General features: G+C 44.3%; 2 non-coding genes across 2 annotated transcripts; one reads left to right on the top strand and one right to left on the bottom strand.

Annotated features, from left to right (window-relative positions):
- Nucleotides 1–8398: 8398 nt before the first annotated feature.
- Nucleotides 8399–8480, bottom strand: trnas-uga (transfer RNA serine (anticodon UGA)). Its single transcript has one exon. It is a non-coding gene; the product is annotated as a tRNA-Ser (tRNA).
- A 714-nt stretch (nucleotides 8481–9194) lies between these two features.
- trnak-cuu (transfer RNA lysine (anticodon CUU)) lies at nucleotides 9195–9267 on the top strand. The gene has a single exon. It is a non-coding gene; the product is annotated as a tRNA-Lys (tRNA).
- Nucleotides 9268–20078: the final 10811 nt, after the last annotated feature.

Here is a 20078-nt window from a genome sequence, read left to right as displayed (position 1 = left end):
TAACTGAGGGAAAGAAATAGTTTCCAACTCAGAATGTGTGCGCAATTATGGGGGGGGGGGGGGAGTGAATTAAGTAACTTTCTCGTCATTTTCTAAAGTGGTTTCAATATGGAAAGTGTTCGATTATTCACAACCCCAAGCCCCAAACACTAAAAATCACAGCATTTTTCCGTCACCCTCATGAAGTGGATCAAACAGAGACACAACAGATACGGTACAGACGAGGATTGGATTCGAACGCAAGTGCGCAGAGCACAAAGGTTTCTTGTGCATCCCCTTAACCACGTGGTACAACTCCTTTACTTCATGGAACTTTAATATCTGACCTTCTCACAGACAAGTGACCGAAGCAACCCTCCAGTGCACAAACAGGAGGATGTTCATCCAGGAGAGGTGGCAGAAGGTAATTATGGGAGAAGTCAACCCGGTATCCTCGACTGTACTGTGGGTAGCCGAAGAAGAACTGGTGTCAAAGAGCGGTTAAACCCCAAACACGTCTGTCTCCGTTCCACCGTCCTCTAACCCAACTCGATGCAATCTGGCCTGACAACTTGGAATAGATTGTCACATCAGTGATTGCATATCCATCTTGGAAAAAGGAGGCCTACTTCCGAGAAAAGTGGATTTAAAATCAATGAGCATGGAATTCGAACACACATGCGTAGAGCACAATGGATTAGCAGCACAGCGCCTTAACCACTCGGCCACTTCGTCCCACAAGTCCACACGTCAATATGCCTTAATTCGTTTTGCATCCATGAACTGATTGAATGTATCAGCCTCCTTCTATTCCACTTGGTGTTCAAAATTGGAAATGCAGCGATGATGGGAGAGTGGTGAGCAAAGTTTTCTTCCAATCAGTTGTCCCAGTTCGATTCCCGGTCATCGATCTAATAGTTGAATCGGATGTTATTGTGCGACATCGTGAGTTTCAAACTGAGGAAGACTGGTCCACAGCTTCTCACTCAGAAAGTATGCGTCATTATCTAATTGAGGTGTATCAGATGCCAAAAGGTATGGAAAAAGTTGGCGTGGAGCTGTTGCTTCCTCTTGTGGGGCATTCTAAAAGGAGAGGTCATGCTCTTAGAATAATAGATTTAGTCACGAGTTGAATGTCGCAAGGGATGCGTGCTGGACCCGGAACCCAAAGGTCGATGGGTCGCAACCATCTTCGGCTATTCATATTCTCATTCACACCAAACGGGAACAAGTTGCTATTTGTTAGCAACACATCTGCCTTTTAGGGCAGCACAGTAGCATTGTGGATAGCGCAATTGCTTCGCAGCTCCAGAATCCCAGGTTCGATTCCGGTTTGGGTCACTGTCAGTGCTGAGTTTTGCACATCCTCCCCGTGTGTGCGTGGATTTCCTCCGGGTGCTCCGGTTTCCTCCCACAGTCCAAAGATGTGCAGGTTAGGTGGATTGGCCATGATAAAATTGCCCTTAGTGTCCAAAATTGCCCTTCGTGTCCAGAATTGCCCTTTGTGTTGGGTGGGGTACTGGGTTATGGGGATAGTGTGGACCTTGGGTAGGGTGCTCTTTCCAAAAGCCGGTACAGAGTCGATGGGCCGAATTGGCTCCTTCTGCACTGTAATTTTTTTTAAATTGAGGAAAAACTACTTATCCCAAAGGGTTTATGATTCCGTGGAATTCGGTACCCCAGATTGCGTTGGATGCAGGGAGAGTGAGTAAGTTTAAGGAGGAGATAGAGAGATTCTTATTGGTAAGGAGTTGAAGTGATACGGAGAACGGGAAGACGGTGGAGTTATCGCCAGGATGGGATCAGCCAACATCACATGGAAGGTGTTAGGCTCAGGAGGCTAAATTGCCTACTCCTGCTTCGAGGTCATGCGTTCTAGGGAGAAGGTGTTCCTGCTGATAACGCAATCGACCTCTTTGTCTGTAACATCGTAGTTCGCAGATGGGGAAGATATCAGCCATGATAGAATGGCGGGCAGACTCGATGGGTTTAATGGCTGAATTATGTTTCTTTATTTTATGAACTTATCTTTTGCGCGACTTTGTGAGTTTCAAAATGCGAGGAAGAAACAGTTTCTAACTCAGAATTTATACGCAATTAGGTCAGGGAGTGAAATAAGTAACTTTCTCACCTTTTTATAATGTGGTTTCAACATGGACAGTGTTCGCCGAATTCACCACCCGCCAAGCCCGTGGCCAAAGCAAAAAATCACAGCATTTGTACTTCATGCTCATGATGTGGACCAAACAGAGACACAACAGACACATTACAGACGAGGATGGGATTTGAATCCACGTGTGCAGAGTACAATGGATTATTGTGCGTCTCCTTAACCACATGATACAACTCATTTACTTCAATGGAATTTTAATACGCGATCTTATTCCAGGCAAGTAGCCAAAGAACCCCTCCAGTCTACAAACAGGAGGAAGTTCATCCTGGAGAGGTGGCTGAAGAGAATTATGGGAGACGTCATCCCGGTAACCTCAACTGTACTGTGGGTAGCCGAAGAACTTGTGTCGCGGTGCGGTTCCACTGACAACGTATCCACCGGCACATATAGTGACGAAGACTGACAGGTTCAGAATGTCTCTTACACTCTCACACTTTACCTGAGAGTAACAGGAATCCCCCGTCTACAAACGGGACCAGAGAATGGCAGAGAGAATGCACCTCACTCCCACATACAACATGTTGACGGATTCAACACAACCAAAATATAAGAAAAGATCATCACCACATATTATCTTCTTCGAAATCCCGACGTCCCAACTTCAATATAATAAAAACAATTTTTATCAGTTGTGTCTCACTCTAATCTGTGAACCTGTCTCTACCACAGTGTGTTGACATCTATTGGCCACGACACAGAACCGCAACAGAGCGCGGGAGATTCACATGAACTGTCGGTGATAGAATGTGATCTGGTGGACGGAGAGGTGTTAGAAGTATGTAAAATTTAAACAATCTATATTCATGCATTTCCCAATGGAATTGGTGTAATTTGGAAGTGTTTATCTTGAGGATCAATTGAGCAGAGACTTTAAAGCATTTTATCTGTGGTTCCCTCTGTGTGAGCTATGCAATGTTGTACTGTGTCATGCTGTCTCCTTCATTCCTGGGACGAGACTGCAAGAAGGATTCTGAAAGGTATTTGCTGCAAAGCAAACAGGAACGTGCGTCATGTTTACTTTTGCTGTGAGGTAGAATGTAAATAGCAGAGAATAGCCTCGATTCCTCGTCCTCGGGCTAATGGCCCAGCACACTTCCGCTGCGGCACTGCTCCTTAAACCAGGAGCTACAACATTACTGCCTGGCTGTAGCCACACAACTATTCACTTCCGCATTTGTTCTTTCAACAAGAACACACGTTTGAGCACACTGATTCTGGTCAGCATAGTTCTGATAATTTACTTTCGCGCTGAACGGTTGTTCTGTGAAGGGGATGTGATTTATTCTGTGACGTTGTTCTGATGAGAAAGTGGGGAATGAGTGGGATCACCTTCATAGAAGGAAGTTCGGGACGGCAGTTTCACCTCTCTGGGAACATTGATCACGCTCTTACTGATTTCTTCAAGCTTTGCTTCAAGTCCGACCCCAGAGAAGATCAACTCCGAGCAAAGTGGCGCAGCGGACGTGTGCTGGACCCCTAGCCCAGAGGTCTATGGATCTCAACCATCCTCTGCTATTTATATTCTCACTCACACGAAACGGAAACAGGTTGCTATTTGTCAGCAGCACATCTGCCTTTTTCTTTATTAGTATCAAAGTTTTGCTTTCAGTCTGATCCGCCCGTTGGCACCGGTTCTTCAGCTACCCACAGTACAGTCGAGGAGACTAAGTTGACTTCTCCCAGAACATTCTTCTGGATCCTCTAGTGGATGAACGGTCACCTGTTTGGACACTGGAGGGGTTCTTCGGCTACTTGTCCGTGAAAGCAGCACCGGAAGCAGCTGTGGAGAGATATTGCAGTCGCCAGAATGCAACTCTCCAATTGTATACTTCACGTCGCTCAGATCTTAGACTCTCAATATCTTCGTGTGAGGAACAGGTAGAGCGGGAATTCGGTTCTTGTTGATTGGAGCAAACTGATCAATGCAGCAATGAGAAGCTCCTTAATCCCCAGCGGGTTGGATAAGGATGGCACTCAGATGCAGGACTCTGGCTCGGGATCAAAAGTAGGGAAAGCATCTATTGTTTGAAATGAAGTGACGATGAAGATAGAATTTATGTCGATTTGTGCATGGATTTCAGTTTGGACGACAGCCGAGTGGTCTAAGCTGCTGCGTTCAGATCGAAGTCTTTCCTAGAGGCGTGGGATCGACTCACACTCCTGATATTGCCTTTTTCTCCATGAGGTTAAATTTCTCCAGCAAGATTTTCAACATCAGGAAGATCCAATACCTCCCTTTGAGTGGAAAAGCGTTGGTCTCAGGGCATGAGATTCCTGTTTAAATATGCACAGCAAGACCCCACCGGCAAAAGCGCAGTTAATGGCTCGATAATCTGCTTCAGTGACTCTGGTTGATGAATTAATATTGAGCACAGGACTCCGGGTACAATTCGTCTTATCTTCTTGTAAATAGTCTGGCTGGTTAGAATGTTCACATCCGTCCGAGAGGGGAAGTTGGAAACTCGGTTTCTATTGTGATTTACTGCTGGTTAAAACTTTATTTCCTTATTGGCCCCCTGTGAGGTATTACTGGATATCGTTATTTCTCTATATTGCCCCTCTGTTGGGTACTATTGGATAACGTTTCCAGTCCAGCTTTGACAAATGGTTACCTGGACTTTAAAGCCTTTTCTCTGTGGTTCCCTATGTGTGAGCTTTACAATGTTGTAATGTGTCATGCTGTCTCCTTCATTCTTGGGACTAATGTCGGGATGAGACTGCAAGAATGTTTCTGATAGGTATTTGCTGCAAAGCAAACAGGAACGTGCGTTATGTTTTCTTTTTGTGACAGGGAGAATGTAAATAGCAGAGAATAGCCACGATTCCCTGACGTCGGGCTAATGCCCCAACACGCCTCCGCTGCGGCACTCTGCTCCTTAAACCAGGAGCTACGATTTTATTGCCCTGCGGTAGCCAGACAGCTATTCACTTCCTCATTTTTTCTTTCAACTAGAACACACGTTTGAGCACAGTAATTCTGGTCAGCAAATTTCAGATAATTTACTTGCGTTCTGAATGTTGTTCTGTGAAGGTGATGTGATTTCTTGTGTGACGTTGTTCTGATTATAAAGTGGGGAGTGACTGGAATCATCTTCATAGAATGAAGTTCGGGGCGGCAGTTTCACCTCTCTGGGAACGTTGATCACGCTGTTAGAGATTTCTTCAAACTTTGACTCAAGTCCGACCCCGGACAGGGTCAAGCACGAGCAGCGTGGAGCAGCGGCCCATAACCCAGAGGTCGATGGATCGAAACCATCTTCTGCTATTCATATTCTCACTCACACCAAACGGAAACAAGTCGCTATTTGTCAGCAGCACATCTACCTTTTTCTTTATTAGTATCAACGTTTTACTTACAGTCTGATCCGCTCTTTGACACCTGTTCTTCAGTTACCCACAGTATAGTCGAGGTGACAAAGTTGACTTCTCCCAGAATACTCTTCTGGCGCCTCTCCTGGATGAACGTTCTCCTGTTTGGACACAGGAGGGATTCTTCGGCTACTTGTCTGTGAAAGCAGCACCGGGAGCAGCTGTGGAGAGATTGCAGTCGCCAGGATGCAACTCTCCAATTGGATACTTCACGTCGCTCAGATCTTAGGCTCTCAATATCTTCGAGTGAGGAACAGGTAGAGCGGGAATTCGTCCCTGGTTGATTGGAGAAAACTGATCAATGCAGCAATGAGGAGCTCCTTAACCCTCAGCGGCCTGGACAAGGATGACACTCAGATACAGGACTCTGGCTGGTGTTCAAAAGTAGGATAAGCATATCTTGTTTGAAATGGAATGATGATGAAGATAGAATTTGAGTCGATTTGTGCACGGATCTTAGTTTCGGCGACAACGCATCAGGGTGACCGAGCGGTCAAAGGTTCAGGTCGCAGTCTCTTTTGGAAGCGTGGGTGCGAATCCCACTCCTGACATTGACCTTTCCCCCACGAGGTTAAATTTCTCCAGCGAGATTTTCAACCTCACGAATGTCCAATACCTTCCTTTCAATGGAAAAGCGTTGGTCTCAGGACATGAGATTCCTGCTTAAATACGCACAGCAAGACCACACAGGCAAAAGCGCAGTTAATGACTCGATAAGCTGCTTCAGTGACTTTGGTTGAGGAATTAATATTGATCCCTGGACTCCGGGTAAAATTCGTCTTCTCTTGTAAATAGTCCGGCAGGTTCGATTGTTCACATCCGTCTGAGAGGGGAAGATGGGAACTTGGTTTCTATTGTGATTTGTTGCTCGATAAAGCTTTATTTCCTTATATGCCCCCTGTGAGTTATTACTGGATATCGTTATATACCTATATTGCCCCTTTGTGGGGTACTACTGGATATCATATCCGGTCCAGCTTTGACAAAGTGTCATCTGGACTCGAAACGTTAACTCTTTTCTCTCCCTACAGATCTGGTCAGACCTGCTGAGACTTTAAAGCATTTTCTCTGTGGTTCCCTATGTGTGAGCATTACAATGTTGTAATGTGTCATGCTGTCTCTTTCATTCTTGGGTTTAATGTCGGGATGAGACTGCAAGAAAGTTTCTGATAGCTATTTGCTGCAAAGCAAACAGGAACGTGCGTTATTTTTACTTTTCGTGTCAGGGAGGATGTAAATAGCAGAGAATACCCTCGATTCCTCGACCTCGGGCTAATGACCCAACACGCTTCCGCTGCGGCACTCTGCTCCTTAAACCAGGAGCTACAACATTACTGCCCTGCGGTAGCCACACAACTATTCACTTCCTCATTTTTTCTTTCAACAAGAACACATGTTTGAGCACACTGATTCTGGTCAGCATAGTTCAGATAATTTACTTTCGTGCTGAATGGTTGTTCTGTGAAGGTGATGTGATTTCTTCTGTGACGTTGTTCTGATGGGAAAGTGGGGAGTGACTGGAATCACCTTTATAAAATGAAGTTCGGGGCGGCAGTTTCACCTCTTCCGGGTACATTGATCACTCTGTTACTGATTTCTTCAAACTTTGCCTGTATTTATAGAACGAATACACAAACAATGAAGCGGGAGAATGTATTAAATCAGAGATTGGATATTCTTGTAACCAATATGGCTGTAATGGGAATCCTTCATTTTCCGATAGATCGGGATGAGCTGGATCGCTCAGGCAGAAATCAGATATCTGGGGATTTAAATGTGATTACTACAATGATAATATTTAACCATGTTAATATTATTTTGCTCCAATTGAAACGTGTCACGAATACATCGTTACCTTGCTGCACAACTTGCTTTCAGCCAGGAGATGGCAGCAGTGCGCAATAGTTTGGGTCTCCTGATTGTGTCCACAGATCTCGACAGGAATGGAGCTGCTGCTTCCCGGGGAGCTGCCAAGCAAGAGGCACAGATACTGACCAACTGCACCCGCTCCAAATAGATTCCCCAAATTACTGAACAAAACAAAAACCAGCACAAATCATATTTTAAGAAACTATGACAGTGACTCTGAAAACAACACACCAACACCTCTGAAAGAATCGATTTGCAGTAATTAATTAAAGATGAACCGTTTCAATATGAGCCGTAATTCCTTACCAGTTCTCAGACAGGCACCGACTGGTTAGAAGTTTGCTTCACTTTTCAAGGTCCGGCTCAATAAAATCAATCACAGGCCCATGATCTGCTTTCCTCCTGTTCTCAGACACATCCACTTTCTACAAGGGCGCACTAACTGGTTTTCAGAGTAAGAGTCAGACTGCAGTCACCTCGTTCTCTCTCGATCCCTTTATCTCAGAGCCACCTCACAACCAGGAATGGAACTTCTCACAGAGCCAAGAATGGAATAGTTTGTCGATTCTTCCACTGATTCAGGACCATCCATCACCAGGACGTATTCGTTCAAAAGAGTTGGGGTGAGATGGGGCTGAGTTTCACTGTATCCAATCAGTCCCCGGAGAAGCACAAAAACAGTGAGTGAGGGAGAGGGAAGGAAATAAAGAAACAGATAGAGAGATAAAATATGTTCCATTTCTGCCACGATCTTTTTAACCAGAAATACATTCAGCTGAATGAAATCGAACCACGTTTCCATTCGCTGCCGTTGCTGCTTCTCCTTCCAAACGTTGCAGGAAACGTTATTATTTATTGATTGTTGTTTTGAGTGCGAGCTTCTTTATATGTCGTTCAGTTTCCAAAACAAATGCTGACTGAATCAGATATAGGTTCAAACCGTTCATTTACAAACATTCCGATTCAGTTGCTTGCGCGGGGAGTTCAGCAAACACTTCGAATCACAGTCGCTGCGAGCAAGGCTCGAACCAGCGCGGGGAAACCCCACTGGATTTCAAATCCAACGCCTTAACCAGTCTGCCATCGCAGCTGTGTCCAGTGTGTCATTCACTAGTAATTTGGTCGATAGAATAAATTCTAAAACCAGCCTGGAATCACTCCAGGAAGTTATTGCATTCAAACGATCAACGGGGCCCCGGTGTTTATGTGAGGAGGGGTTGAATCTTCGTGGAAAATGACCATTGGATTTGGAGAGACGCCTTGAGAGACTCGAAAACCTCAGCTCCCTAAACGCACAATTCCACCGATTAAATAGATTGTGGAACAACATCAGTTACATTGGAAATATATTAGAAATTCAAATGGAACAGGACCACACTTTCCTGTCTGGAAGAAAATTTAAATGATGAAATCTAGAAATTACAGCACAGAAGGAGACCTGTGCAGGCCGAACGGTCATCTGATGACCTGATGACGCAACTAAAATGGTCACGTGTCGGGATTCCGGCAGTTCCCCGGATCGCGGTCAGAGCACAAGCCAGGAGGAGCTGCTCAATTATTAAGTCAGTTATTTTTTATTACATGTCCTTGGTCGCCAGTCATTGAGAGAGCAGCATTTCTACATGGTGTCAGGCGTGGGCAGTATGGCAGAAGGACTTCACCGCATCAACATGCTTGTATCACAGAATCGTAGAATATCCAGCTCAGAAGTAGGCCATTCGGCCCAACAAGTCAGCACTGACCCTCCGAATGAGCACCGCAGCAACTCTCTTCAAGAAGCGGTTTAATAAATAGCGCATCAGCAGCCCGGCTCGCTCAGTCGGTAGAGCATGGGACTCTTAATCCCAGGGTCGTGGGTTCGAGCCCCACGTTGGGCGCTTTCTTGTTATTATCTGAAAATGTTGATGCTGAATGAACTGTCTTCATAACAGGAACACAAGGTTATGTCCCTTGACTGGGAATCCAGAGGTCGAAACGAACCTTGTGACAAAATTTAATAAATATGGAATTAAAATTGCTTCTCAGTAACGGCGTAGAAAGGTTCTGCTTCCGACGGATCTTACTTCCACAACTGGGAACACATTGCACAACAGATAATGATTTGACACAACTACAGTGAAGATCTGTCACCGGCAGTGTCACGGTTCCATGGCAGAGAGCACGGTTACACAGCAGAGAGCTCAGTTACACAGCAAGATATAATTTTACAAACAGGGCCTCTCTGTGTGCAGCAGAAAACACATTTTCCTAAAAAAACAGTTTCTCCATCTCGGTACCTTTTCTGTGTGTCATTGTATGTGTGTCCTGATAGTCTCTTCCTGATTTTTTGTGTATCTTTCTCTGTCTGTTACAGCAGTGCTGCTGTTCTGTATTAATCTCACTTTTCCCAAACAGTAATTGTGATTGATAGATACAGAAACATTTCCAAACTGACATTCAGTACCAATGTCTGATAGAGACTGAAACCCACCCTCACATACAGTACCAGACATTGACTCATCATGAAGGAATCCTGCTCTCACAAACTGTTGAGACTGAGGTGCAGAGTGTTCCCTCCACTCGCGAATACTACCTGTGATTTACAGATACAGAACACATCTCAGTCAGGTGAGTAGCGGAGTGTGATGGGTACGACATGTATTCCACAATCACCTTCTCTGCGCCAGATAATCAGATGCAGACGACATGCGGCGTCTGTGTTGGTTTAACAAGGGTTTTACCCAAGAACAGGAACAGATTTACACAATATCAGGGTATAAGACGTAGGAGCAGAAGTAGGCCATTCAGCCCATCGAATATGCTCCGCATTTCAATGAGATCATGCTTGATCTGATATATGACGTGTTATGGCCTTATACGGTGGCACGTTGTCACAGTGGTTACCTCACAGCGCCCGCGATCTGGGTTCAATTCCAGCCTTTGGTCACTGACTGTGTGGAGTTTGCACTTTCTCTCCGTGTCTGTGTGGGTTCCCTCCGGGTGCTCCGATTTCCTCGCACAGTCCAAATATGTGCGGGTTAGGTGGACTGTCCATGCTAAATTGACCCTTAGTGTTCAGAAAGTTGGGTGTTGTTACAGGGATGTGATGGGGACACAGAGGCTCTTTCAGAATATCGTTGCAGAGTCCATTGGCAGAATGGCCTCCTTTTACATTTTCATGATCTCATGATAATGCTCATGTCCACTTTCCCGGCATTTTATCTCTAGATTTCATGATGAACCTTTAAAACCAGCAATCCAACCAAGCCCCAGGTAGCGGTAACTCCTCAATGGTCGTTAATTTCCCGGCTGTCAGTCATTTGGCCAGTCTTGAGTGAAGTCAAATCCTGGAAATGTCATACATTGATCCAGTTCTAAAGTAAATTAAGTCACTCTAGTCCCTGATGACCATAGGCCCTTTGAGGGTAAGATCTGACTGGTGGTGATTTAACCTGAGGATCACCATACCTCAGGCGAGGAGCAATAATAATAATACTAATAATCTCCTATTGTCACAAGTAGGCTTCAATCGAGGTTCTGTGAAAAGCCCCGAGTCGCCACATCCCGGCGCCGGTTCGGGGAGGCTGGAACGGGAATTGTGAGATGGCGGGGTTTTCATGTTTCAGGTCTAGTATAACCGTGTGATCTGAATCTAATTAATTTGGTTTTCCTTCTGCTAATCTTGTCTCACAGTGAGGCAAACCTCACTGATTGGATAGACGAGTGATCGTTCTTCAGTCTTCTCATGGACGGACCCGCTGAATATGGAGGCATATCCTGTGTGGTAGGATTTAGCTCCAACTCAATCTATAAGTTTGTGGATGATACCACTGCGGTAGGTCGTATCGCAAACAATGACGAATCAGATACAGGACGTAGATAAATCACATGGTTGCATAGTGCACTGTCATGTGATTGTACCTTTAAGACCTAGCTGTTTAAGCAATGTACATTTAAGAAAACAGTGAGGTCAGAGAGTGGGTGGAGCTCGGCTTTAGGTCAGCCATTTTGCAGATTTTTACTTTCAGTTTAAAAAGCACCTTGTGTGTGTCTGTGTGTTTCCAGAGAGCTGCACGTTTGAAAAGAGATTGGGAGTGTCTTCGTTTGCAGGGAGCTGGATCTCTGACATAAAAGACCATCTCTGGATCATTTGGGTGATTTAAACTGATAATTATAAAACCTTTAACCTGATGTGATTCTGTTTAAAGGTGTTAAGTCTCTTGGAAGTTTGAAGGAACATTTTAAGGAATTATTTACTGTTGCAATATTTTCTGAGTTATCTTTGAAGTAAGGGGTGTTAAGAGATCCTATGTTTATTTAAGATGTGAAGTTGAGTTCATGGAATAAACAGTGTTTTGTGTTTAAAAGCCCACGTGTCCATAATTGGAGAATAACAATACACCTAGGGAAAAAGCCGTGTGCTAGGAAAAGCAACAAATCCATTAAAGGGAGAGGTTGGTTGAACTCCATGATACATTTTGGGGTACTGAAAACGCCTCACCCATAAAAATTGGGGGCTCATCCGGGATAAAAGTCTATCTATTGGATTGGCTTTTGTGAACTTAAAGACAGTGAAGGATTGTTGCTTTTCCGGTGTGGTATTTTAGTTTACGTGGGGAGAGTGTTGTGAACAATGTCTCTTTCAGAGGCTCAGAAGTTTTTGGGGGTGGAGAATGTCACACGTAGTACTTTACGGGCAGAAACGAAAAGCAGACTGTTAGATTTGGCAAGAACATTGCAGTTAACCTGACCTGACAAAATGCGAAAAGATGAAGTAATTATGGCGGTGGTTAAGCATTTAAAGTTGCATGCGATAGAGTTTGACTCATTGGAAATGGCAAAAATTCAGTTGCAAATTAAACAAATGGAACATGAGAAAGAATTAAAGCGGCTTGAATACGAGAGGGAGAGAGAGGAAAAAGAAAGAGAAAGAGAGAGAGAGGAAAAAGAAAAGGAGAGAGCAGAAAGGAGAAAAGAAAGAATAGTCCTAGCAGAAAAAAAGAAAGGGAAACACAGATTAGGGAAAAAGATAAAGAGAGCGAGTTTGAACTTCAGAAAATGGCCATGAAACATGACAATCAGTTAAAATTGGCAGACGTAAAGGGTTACGTACAGTTGGATGACAGTGATGAGGATAGTGAGAAAGCGCGTCATAGTCGAAGGCTTGGTGGGAATCTATTTAAATATGTCCAAGCATTGCCACGGTTTGACGAGAAGGAAGTGGAAGCCTTTTTCATTTCATTTCAGAAGGTAGCTAAACAAATGAAATGGCACAGGACTTGTGGGTGTTACAGATTCAAACAAAGCTGGTAGGTAGGGCTAGAGAAGTGTTTGCATCACGACCGGAGGTGGAATCTGGAACGTATGAGGAGGTGAAGAAATCCATCTGAAGTGAATATGAGCGAGTGCCTGAAGCTTACAGACTAAGGTTTAGAAATTTAAGGAAATAATTTAGTCAAACATACATGGAGTTTGAAAGGCTGAAACAGAGTAATTTTGATAGGTGGATAAGGGCTTTGAAAATAGACCAAACGTATGAAGTTCTCAGAAAATTATACTTTTGGAGGAGTTTTAAAATTCATTTCCTGATGTAGTGTGAACTCATAGAATCATAGAATCATAGAAGTTTACAGCATGGAAACAGGCCCTTCGGCCCAACCAGTCCATGCCGCCCAGTTTTTACCATTAAGCTAGTCCCAGTTGCCCGCACTTGGCCCATAACCCTCTATACCCATCTTACCCATGTAACTATCCAAATGCTTTTTAAAAGACACAATTGTACCCGCCTCTACTACTACCTCTGGCAGCCCATTCCAGACATTCACTACCCTCTGAGTGAAGAAATTGCCCCTCTGGGCCCTTCTGAATCTCTCCCCTCTCACCTTAAACCTATGCCCTCTAGTTTTAGACTCCCCTACCTTTGGGAAAAGATGTTGACTATCTACCTTATCTATGCCCCTCATTATTTTATATACCTCTATAAGATCACCCATAAGCCTCCTACGCTCCAGGGAAAAAAGTCCCAGTCTATCCAGCCTCTCCTTATAACTCAAACCATCAAGTCCCGGCAACATCCTAGTAAATCTTTTCTGCACTCTTTCTAGTTTAATAATATCCTTTCTATAATAGGGTGACCAGAACTGCACACAGTATTCCAAGTGTGGCCGTACCAATGTCTTGTACAACTTCAACAAGGCGTCCCAACTCCTGTATTCAATGTTCTGACCAATGAAACCAAGCATGCCGAATGCCTTCTTCACCACCCTGTCCACCTGCGACTCCACCTTCAAGGAGCTATGAATCTGTACTCCTAGATCTCTTTGTTCTATAACTCTCCCCAACGCCATACCATTAACTGAGTAGGTCCTGGCCTGATTCGATCTGCCAAAAGGCCATTCGTCGGCCCACTGGCCTAATTGATCAAGATCCCGTTGCAATCCTAGATAACCTTCTTCACTATCCACTGTGCCACCAATCTTGGTGTCATCTGCAAACTTACTAACCATGCCTCCTAAATTCTCATCCAAATCATTAATATAAATCACAAATAACAGTGGACCCAGCACCGATCCCTGAGGCACACCACTGGTCACAGGCCTCCAGTTTGAAAAACAACCTTCTACAACCACTCTCTGCCTTCTGTCGTCCAGCCAATTTTGAATCCAATTGGCAACCTCACCCTGGATCCCGTGAGCTTTAACCTTCTGCAACAACCTACCATGCGGTACCTTGTCAAAGGCTTTGCTAAAGTCCATGTAGACAACGTCTACTGCACTGCCCTCATCTACCTTCTTGGTCACCCCCTCAAAAAACTCAATCAAATTTGTGAGACATGATTTTCCACGCACAAAGCCATGCTGACTGCCCCGAATCAGTCCTTGCCTCTCTAAATGCGTGTAGATCCTGTCTCTCAGAATACCTTCTAGCAACTTACCTACTACAGACGTTAGGCTCACCGGTCTGTAGTTCCCAGGCTTTTCCCTGCTGCCCTTCTTAAACAAAGGCACAACATTCGCCACTCTCCAATCTTCAGGCACCTCACCTGTGGCTGCCGATGATTCAAATATCTCTGTTAGGGGACCCGCAATTTCCTTCCTAGCCTCCCACAACATCCTGGGATACATTTCATCAGGTCCCGGGGATTTATCTACCTTGATGCGCTTTAAGACTTCCAGCACCTCCTCCTCTGTAATATGCACACTTCTCAAGACATCACTATTTATTTCCCTTAGTTTCCTAACATCCATGCCTTTCTCCACCGTGAATACCGATGAGAAATATTCATTCAGGATCTCACCCAACTCTTGTGGCTCTGCACATAGATGTCCTTGTTGATCCGGAAGAGGCCCTACTCTGTCCCTAGTTACTCTTTTCCCCTTTATGTATCTGTAGAATCTCTTTGGATTCTCCCTTGCATTATTTGCCAAAGCAATTTCATGTCCCCTTTTTGATCTCCTGATTTCCCTCTTAACTATATTTCGACAATCTCTATACTCTTCAAGGGATCCACTTGATCCCAGTTGCTTATGTACGTCATATGCCTCCTTCTTCTTTTTGACCAGAGTCTCAATATCTCGAGTCATCCAGGGTTCCCTACTTCTACCAGCCTTGCCCTTCACTCTAAAGGGAATGTGTGTACCCTGCACCCTGGTTAACACATTTTTAAAAGCCTCCCATTTACCAGCCGTCCCTTTGCCTGCCAACAGTCTCCCCCAATCTACCTCTGCAAGTTCCTGTCTGATACCATCAAAATTGGCCTTGCCCCAATTAAGAATTTTAACTCTTGGGCCAGACCTATCATTCTCCATAGCTATCTTAAAACTAATGGAGTTATGGTCACTTGTCCCAAAGTGATCCCTCACTAGCACTTCTGTCACTTGCCCTTCCTTATTTCCCAAGACGAGGTCAAGTTTTGCCCCCTCTCTAGTCGGTCCATCCACATACTGAATGAGAAATTCCTCCTGAATACACTCAACGAATTTCCCTCCATCCAAGCCCCTAATGCTATGGCTGTCCCAGTCAATGTTGGGAAACTTAAAGTCCCCTACTACTACCACCCTATTATTCTTGCAGCTATCTGTAATCGCCTTACATACTTGCTCCTCAATTTCCCGCTGACTATTTGGGGGCCTGTAGTACAGTCCTACCAAGGTGATCTCTCCATTCTTATTTTTCAGTTCCACCCATATAGACTCAGTGGGCGAACCCTCGGACATATCCCCAGTCCTGCCCCTCCCTTAGCCATGTTTCAGTCATAGCTATAATATCCCAGTCCCATGTGCCCATCCATGCCCTGAGTTCATTCGCTTTGCCCGTCAGGCCCCTTGCATTGAAATAAATGCAGTTTAATGTAGACCTTCCTTGCTCTCTGCCCTGCTTTCTCTGGTCATGCTTTACACACTCTCCCTTCCTGCCTTTTGTTTCTGTCCCCACTGACTTCCTACATCGGTTCCCATCCCCCTGCCACATTAGTTTAAACCCTCCCCAACTGCACTAGCAAACACCCCCCCCCCCCCGAGAACATTGGTTCCGGTCCCACCCAGATGCAGACCGTCCGATTTGTACAGGTCCCACCTCCCCCAGAACCTGTCCCAATGTCCCAGGAATTTGAAACCCTCCCTCTTGCACCATCTCTCAAGCCACGTATTCATCCTAGCTATCCTGTCATTCCTACTCTGACTATCACGTGGCACTGGTAACAATCCTGAGATTACTACCTTTGAGGTCCTACTTTTTAGTTTAACTCCTAACTCCCTAAATTCAGCTTGTAGGACCTCATCCCGTTTTTTACCTATATCGTTGGTGCCTATATGCACCACGACAGCTGGCTGTTCACCCTCCCCCTCCAGAATGCCCTGCAGCCGCTCCGAGACATTCTTGATCCTTGCACCAGGGAGGCAACATACCAACCTGGATTCTCGTTTGCGTCCGCAGAAACGCCTGTCTATTCCCCTTACAATTGAATCCCCTATCACTATAGCTCTGCCACTCTTTTTCCCGTCCTTCTGTGCAGCAGAGCCAGCCACGGTGCCATGAACCTGGCTGCTGCCACCTTCCCCTGGTGAGCCATCTCCCCCAACAGTTTCCAAAACGGTAAATCTGTTTTGGAGGGAGATGACCGTAGGGGATCCCTGCACTGCCTTCCTACTCTTCCTCTGTCTGTTGGTCACCCATTCCCTATCTGCCTCAGTAATTTTAATCTGCGGTGTGACCAACTCACTGAATGTGCTATCCACAACTTCCTCAGCATCGCGGATGCTCCAAAGTGAGTCCATCCGCAGCTCCAGAGCCGTCAAGCGGTCTAACAGGAGCTGCAGTTGGACACACTTCTTGCAGATGAAGGAGTCAGGGACACCAGAAGGGTCCCTGACTTGCCACATCTCACAAGAGGAGCATGACACAGGTCTGAGCTCTCCTGCCATGACTTAAACCTGAAGTTAAATTTGAACTACACTACACAGCTAAGAGAAAGTCAAAGAGAGAGAAATCACTTACCAGTCACAAGCCAATCACTTACCTGCTGGCTGTGATGTAATTGCTCGCGAGACTCCCTCACAGGTCTGCTTCTCTGCACCTCCTTAAGATGAGCACCAAATTCCCTTAACTAGTTAATTAATTTACTTAATTAATTGGATTTTTTTTTTTTTTGAAACTCAACCCCAAACACCAAACTCCAAAAAAACACAGCCCTCACTCACCTCTTACCCGAACTCAGCCTTACCCAAACTCAGATACACTCTGTTTGCCTCCAGCACTCTGTTTCTATAGGCACTTCAGCCACACGCTTTGTATCCTTCCTGATATACAGTCGGCCAATAGGCCTGCTCCCGAAACTGATTTCCCGAAACTAACAGCTGACCTGCAAGGTAAGGAAGTTGTTAAGCAGTACTTACCAAATTCTCACTCGGTCTGTATCTCTCTCACTCAGGCTGTGTCTCCTTGACCTGCGCAATGCTTACTAATGTGCGCTTTCTGTCTGTCTTTTATACAGACTTTAGGATGACTCACACTAAAACTTCAAAGAGAGGAATGTGTACCTTTGTGCCCCTCAACAGGCCTCAGGTGACTGCCAGATAACTGCCTCTCAGCAATTAGGGTGGGGGCAGCTTCAGCCAATCAGACACTAATCTACACTGCACTTTTAACTGAAAAACAGCAAAATTAGATGAACCACTTACTTTTCCTGGTTACCTCACTGCACCAAATTACCAAATTCTCACTCGGTCTGTATCTCTCTCACTCAGGCTGTGTCTCCTTGACCTGCGCAATGCTTACTAATGTGCGCTTTCTGTCTGACTTTTATACAGACTTTAGGATGACTCACACTAAAACTGTATCTCATGTGGAAGAACAGGGGGTTAAAACTGCGAGATTAGTAGCAGAAATGGCAGATGATTATGAATTAGTTCATAATTCAAAGATTGTTTTCCGACATCAGTTTCAGCCGATGAGGGATAGAAACTGGGGACATGAGAAATACTCAAGTGGTAAAGGTAAAGGTGATATGATGGGAGACAATAAAGGGAGTGTACCTCTGATTGAAAAAGAAATCCAGGAGGGTGGAAAAGAAATGAAAAGTTTCAAATGTTTTCACTGTAATAAACTAGGCCATGTAAAGTCACAGTGTTGGTGGTTGAAGACAAGCACTGAGAAGGGTGATGTGGTAAAACAGGATAAGACGGTGGGATTTGTAAGAGTGGTAAAGAAAATCCCAAGGGACGCGAAGGAGGTGCAAACAATTGTACAACCTGTTCAAGAAGCAATTGTTAAGAAGGTGCCAGATGTATTTAAAGAATTTACTTGTGTGGGTAAAATTTACTTATGTGTATTAGGAGGCGCAGGTGAAGAAGTCACAATGTTTTGAGATACAGTGGCTAGTCAATCTTTAATGGTAAGAGATGAGGAATTATGTAGTTTGGGAAGAATGTTGCCAGAAAAGGTGGTGATATGTGGAATTCAGGATGAAAGGAGTCGCGTTCCCTTGTATAAGGTGAGGTTGGAAAGTCCAGTGAAGAATGGTGAAGAGGTAGTAGGAGTAATAGATAAACTATCTTGTCCAGGAATACAGTTTATCTTGGGTAATGATATAGCTGCATCGCAGGTGGGAGTGATGCCTACTGTGGTTGATAAGACAGTGGAAAATCAGTCAACTGAAGTGTTGAAGGACGAATATCCTGGGATTTGTCCGGATTTTGTAGTAACAAGGTCGCAAAGTTACAGGTTAAGGCAAGAGGAGAAATCAAAGAGTAAAGATGAAGTTGAAGTGCAATTATCAGCAACAATGTTTGATCAGATGGTTGAAAAAGAACAGGAACAGGTGGAGGATGAGGCGGATATTTTTAGTTCAGGAAAATTGGCGGAGTTATAACAGAAAGATGTAGAAATAAAACGGATATATCAGAAAGCAGATACAGAAGAGGAATCTGAGAGTATACCAGTGTGTTATTACCGTAAAAATGATGTCCTGATGAGAAAATGGAGACCTGTACATATGCAGGCAGATGAAAAGTGGGCAGAAGATCATCAAGTAGTATTGCCGGTAGGGTATAGAAAGGAGGTGTTGCGAGTTGCACATGAGGTACCAGTGGGAGGTCATTTGGGAATAGGGAAAACACCAGCTAAAATACAGAATTTTTTTATTGGCCTGGACTACATTCAGATGTAGTTAAATTTTGTAAATCATGTCGCACATGTCAAGTGATAGGGAACTCTCAAGCAGTGACAAAACCAGCGCCCTTAATACCCATTCCAGCATTTAAGGAACCTTTTACAAGGATCCTAATCCATTGTGTAGGACCTCTTCCTAAACAAAAAGTGGGAATCAATATCTTTTGACTGTAATGGATGTGTCTACTAGGTTTCCAGAGGCCATTCCAGTACGTAATATTACAGCTAAAAGGATTGTGGAGGAGTTACTTCAATTCTTTACTAGATATAGACTACCACCAGAAATTCAATCCGATCAAAGAACTAATTTTACTTCAAAGTTATTCAAAGAAGTTATGGATAGCTTAGGAATAAAGCAATTTAAATCAACTGCGTCCCATCCAGAATCGCAGAGAGCGTCAGAAAGGTTGCAACAGACATTAACGCCAATGTTGAGGCCGTACTGTCAAGGTTATCCAGAGGATTGGGATAAATGAATCCCATTCGTATTGTTTGCAATTAGGGATGCACCTAATGAGTCTACCAAATTTAGTCCTTTTGAACTAGTTTTTGGTCATGAGGTAAGAGGACCGCTTAAATTGATTAAGGAAAAATTGGTGGGTGCGAAATCGGAAGTTACACTATTGGATTACGTGTCAAATTTTAGGAAACGATTAAATAGAGCAGGTGAATTGGCTAGACAACATTTGAAAGTTGCACAAAATGGAATGAAACGGGTAGCGGACAAGAAATCCAAAGTTCGTAGTTTTGCCAGTGGGGATAAAGTTGTTACCAGTGGCAGGGGAGCCTTTAAAAGCTAGGTTTTGTAGGCCGTATCAGATTGAAAGGAAATTAAATGAGGTGAATTAAGTGGTAAAAGCACCAGATAGAAGGAAGACTCACCGAGTGTGTCATGTGAATATGCTTAAAAGGTACTTTGAAAGGGAAGGAGAGAAAAATGAGATTTTAATGATTCTAACTCAAAGTGACGAACCAAATCCAGATGACTGTGAACTTGACATACCTCAAATTAAATTGGAAAATGAGGATGTTCTTAAAAATT

Source organism: Scyliorhinus torazame, chromosome 24, assembly GCF_047496885.1.
Source record: "Scyliorhinus torazame isolate Kashiwa2021f chromosome 24, sScyTor2.1, whole genome shotgun sequence".
Taxonomy (NCBI): Eukaryota; Metazoa; Chordata; class Chondrichthyes; order Carcharhiniformes; family Scyliorhinidae; genus Scyliorhinus; species Scyliorhinus torazame.
Note: the sequence above shows the minus strand (reverse complement) of the source record. Positions and strands in the feature narration are given on the sequence as shown.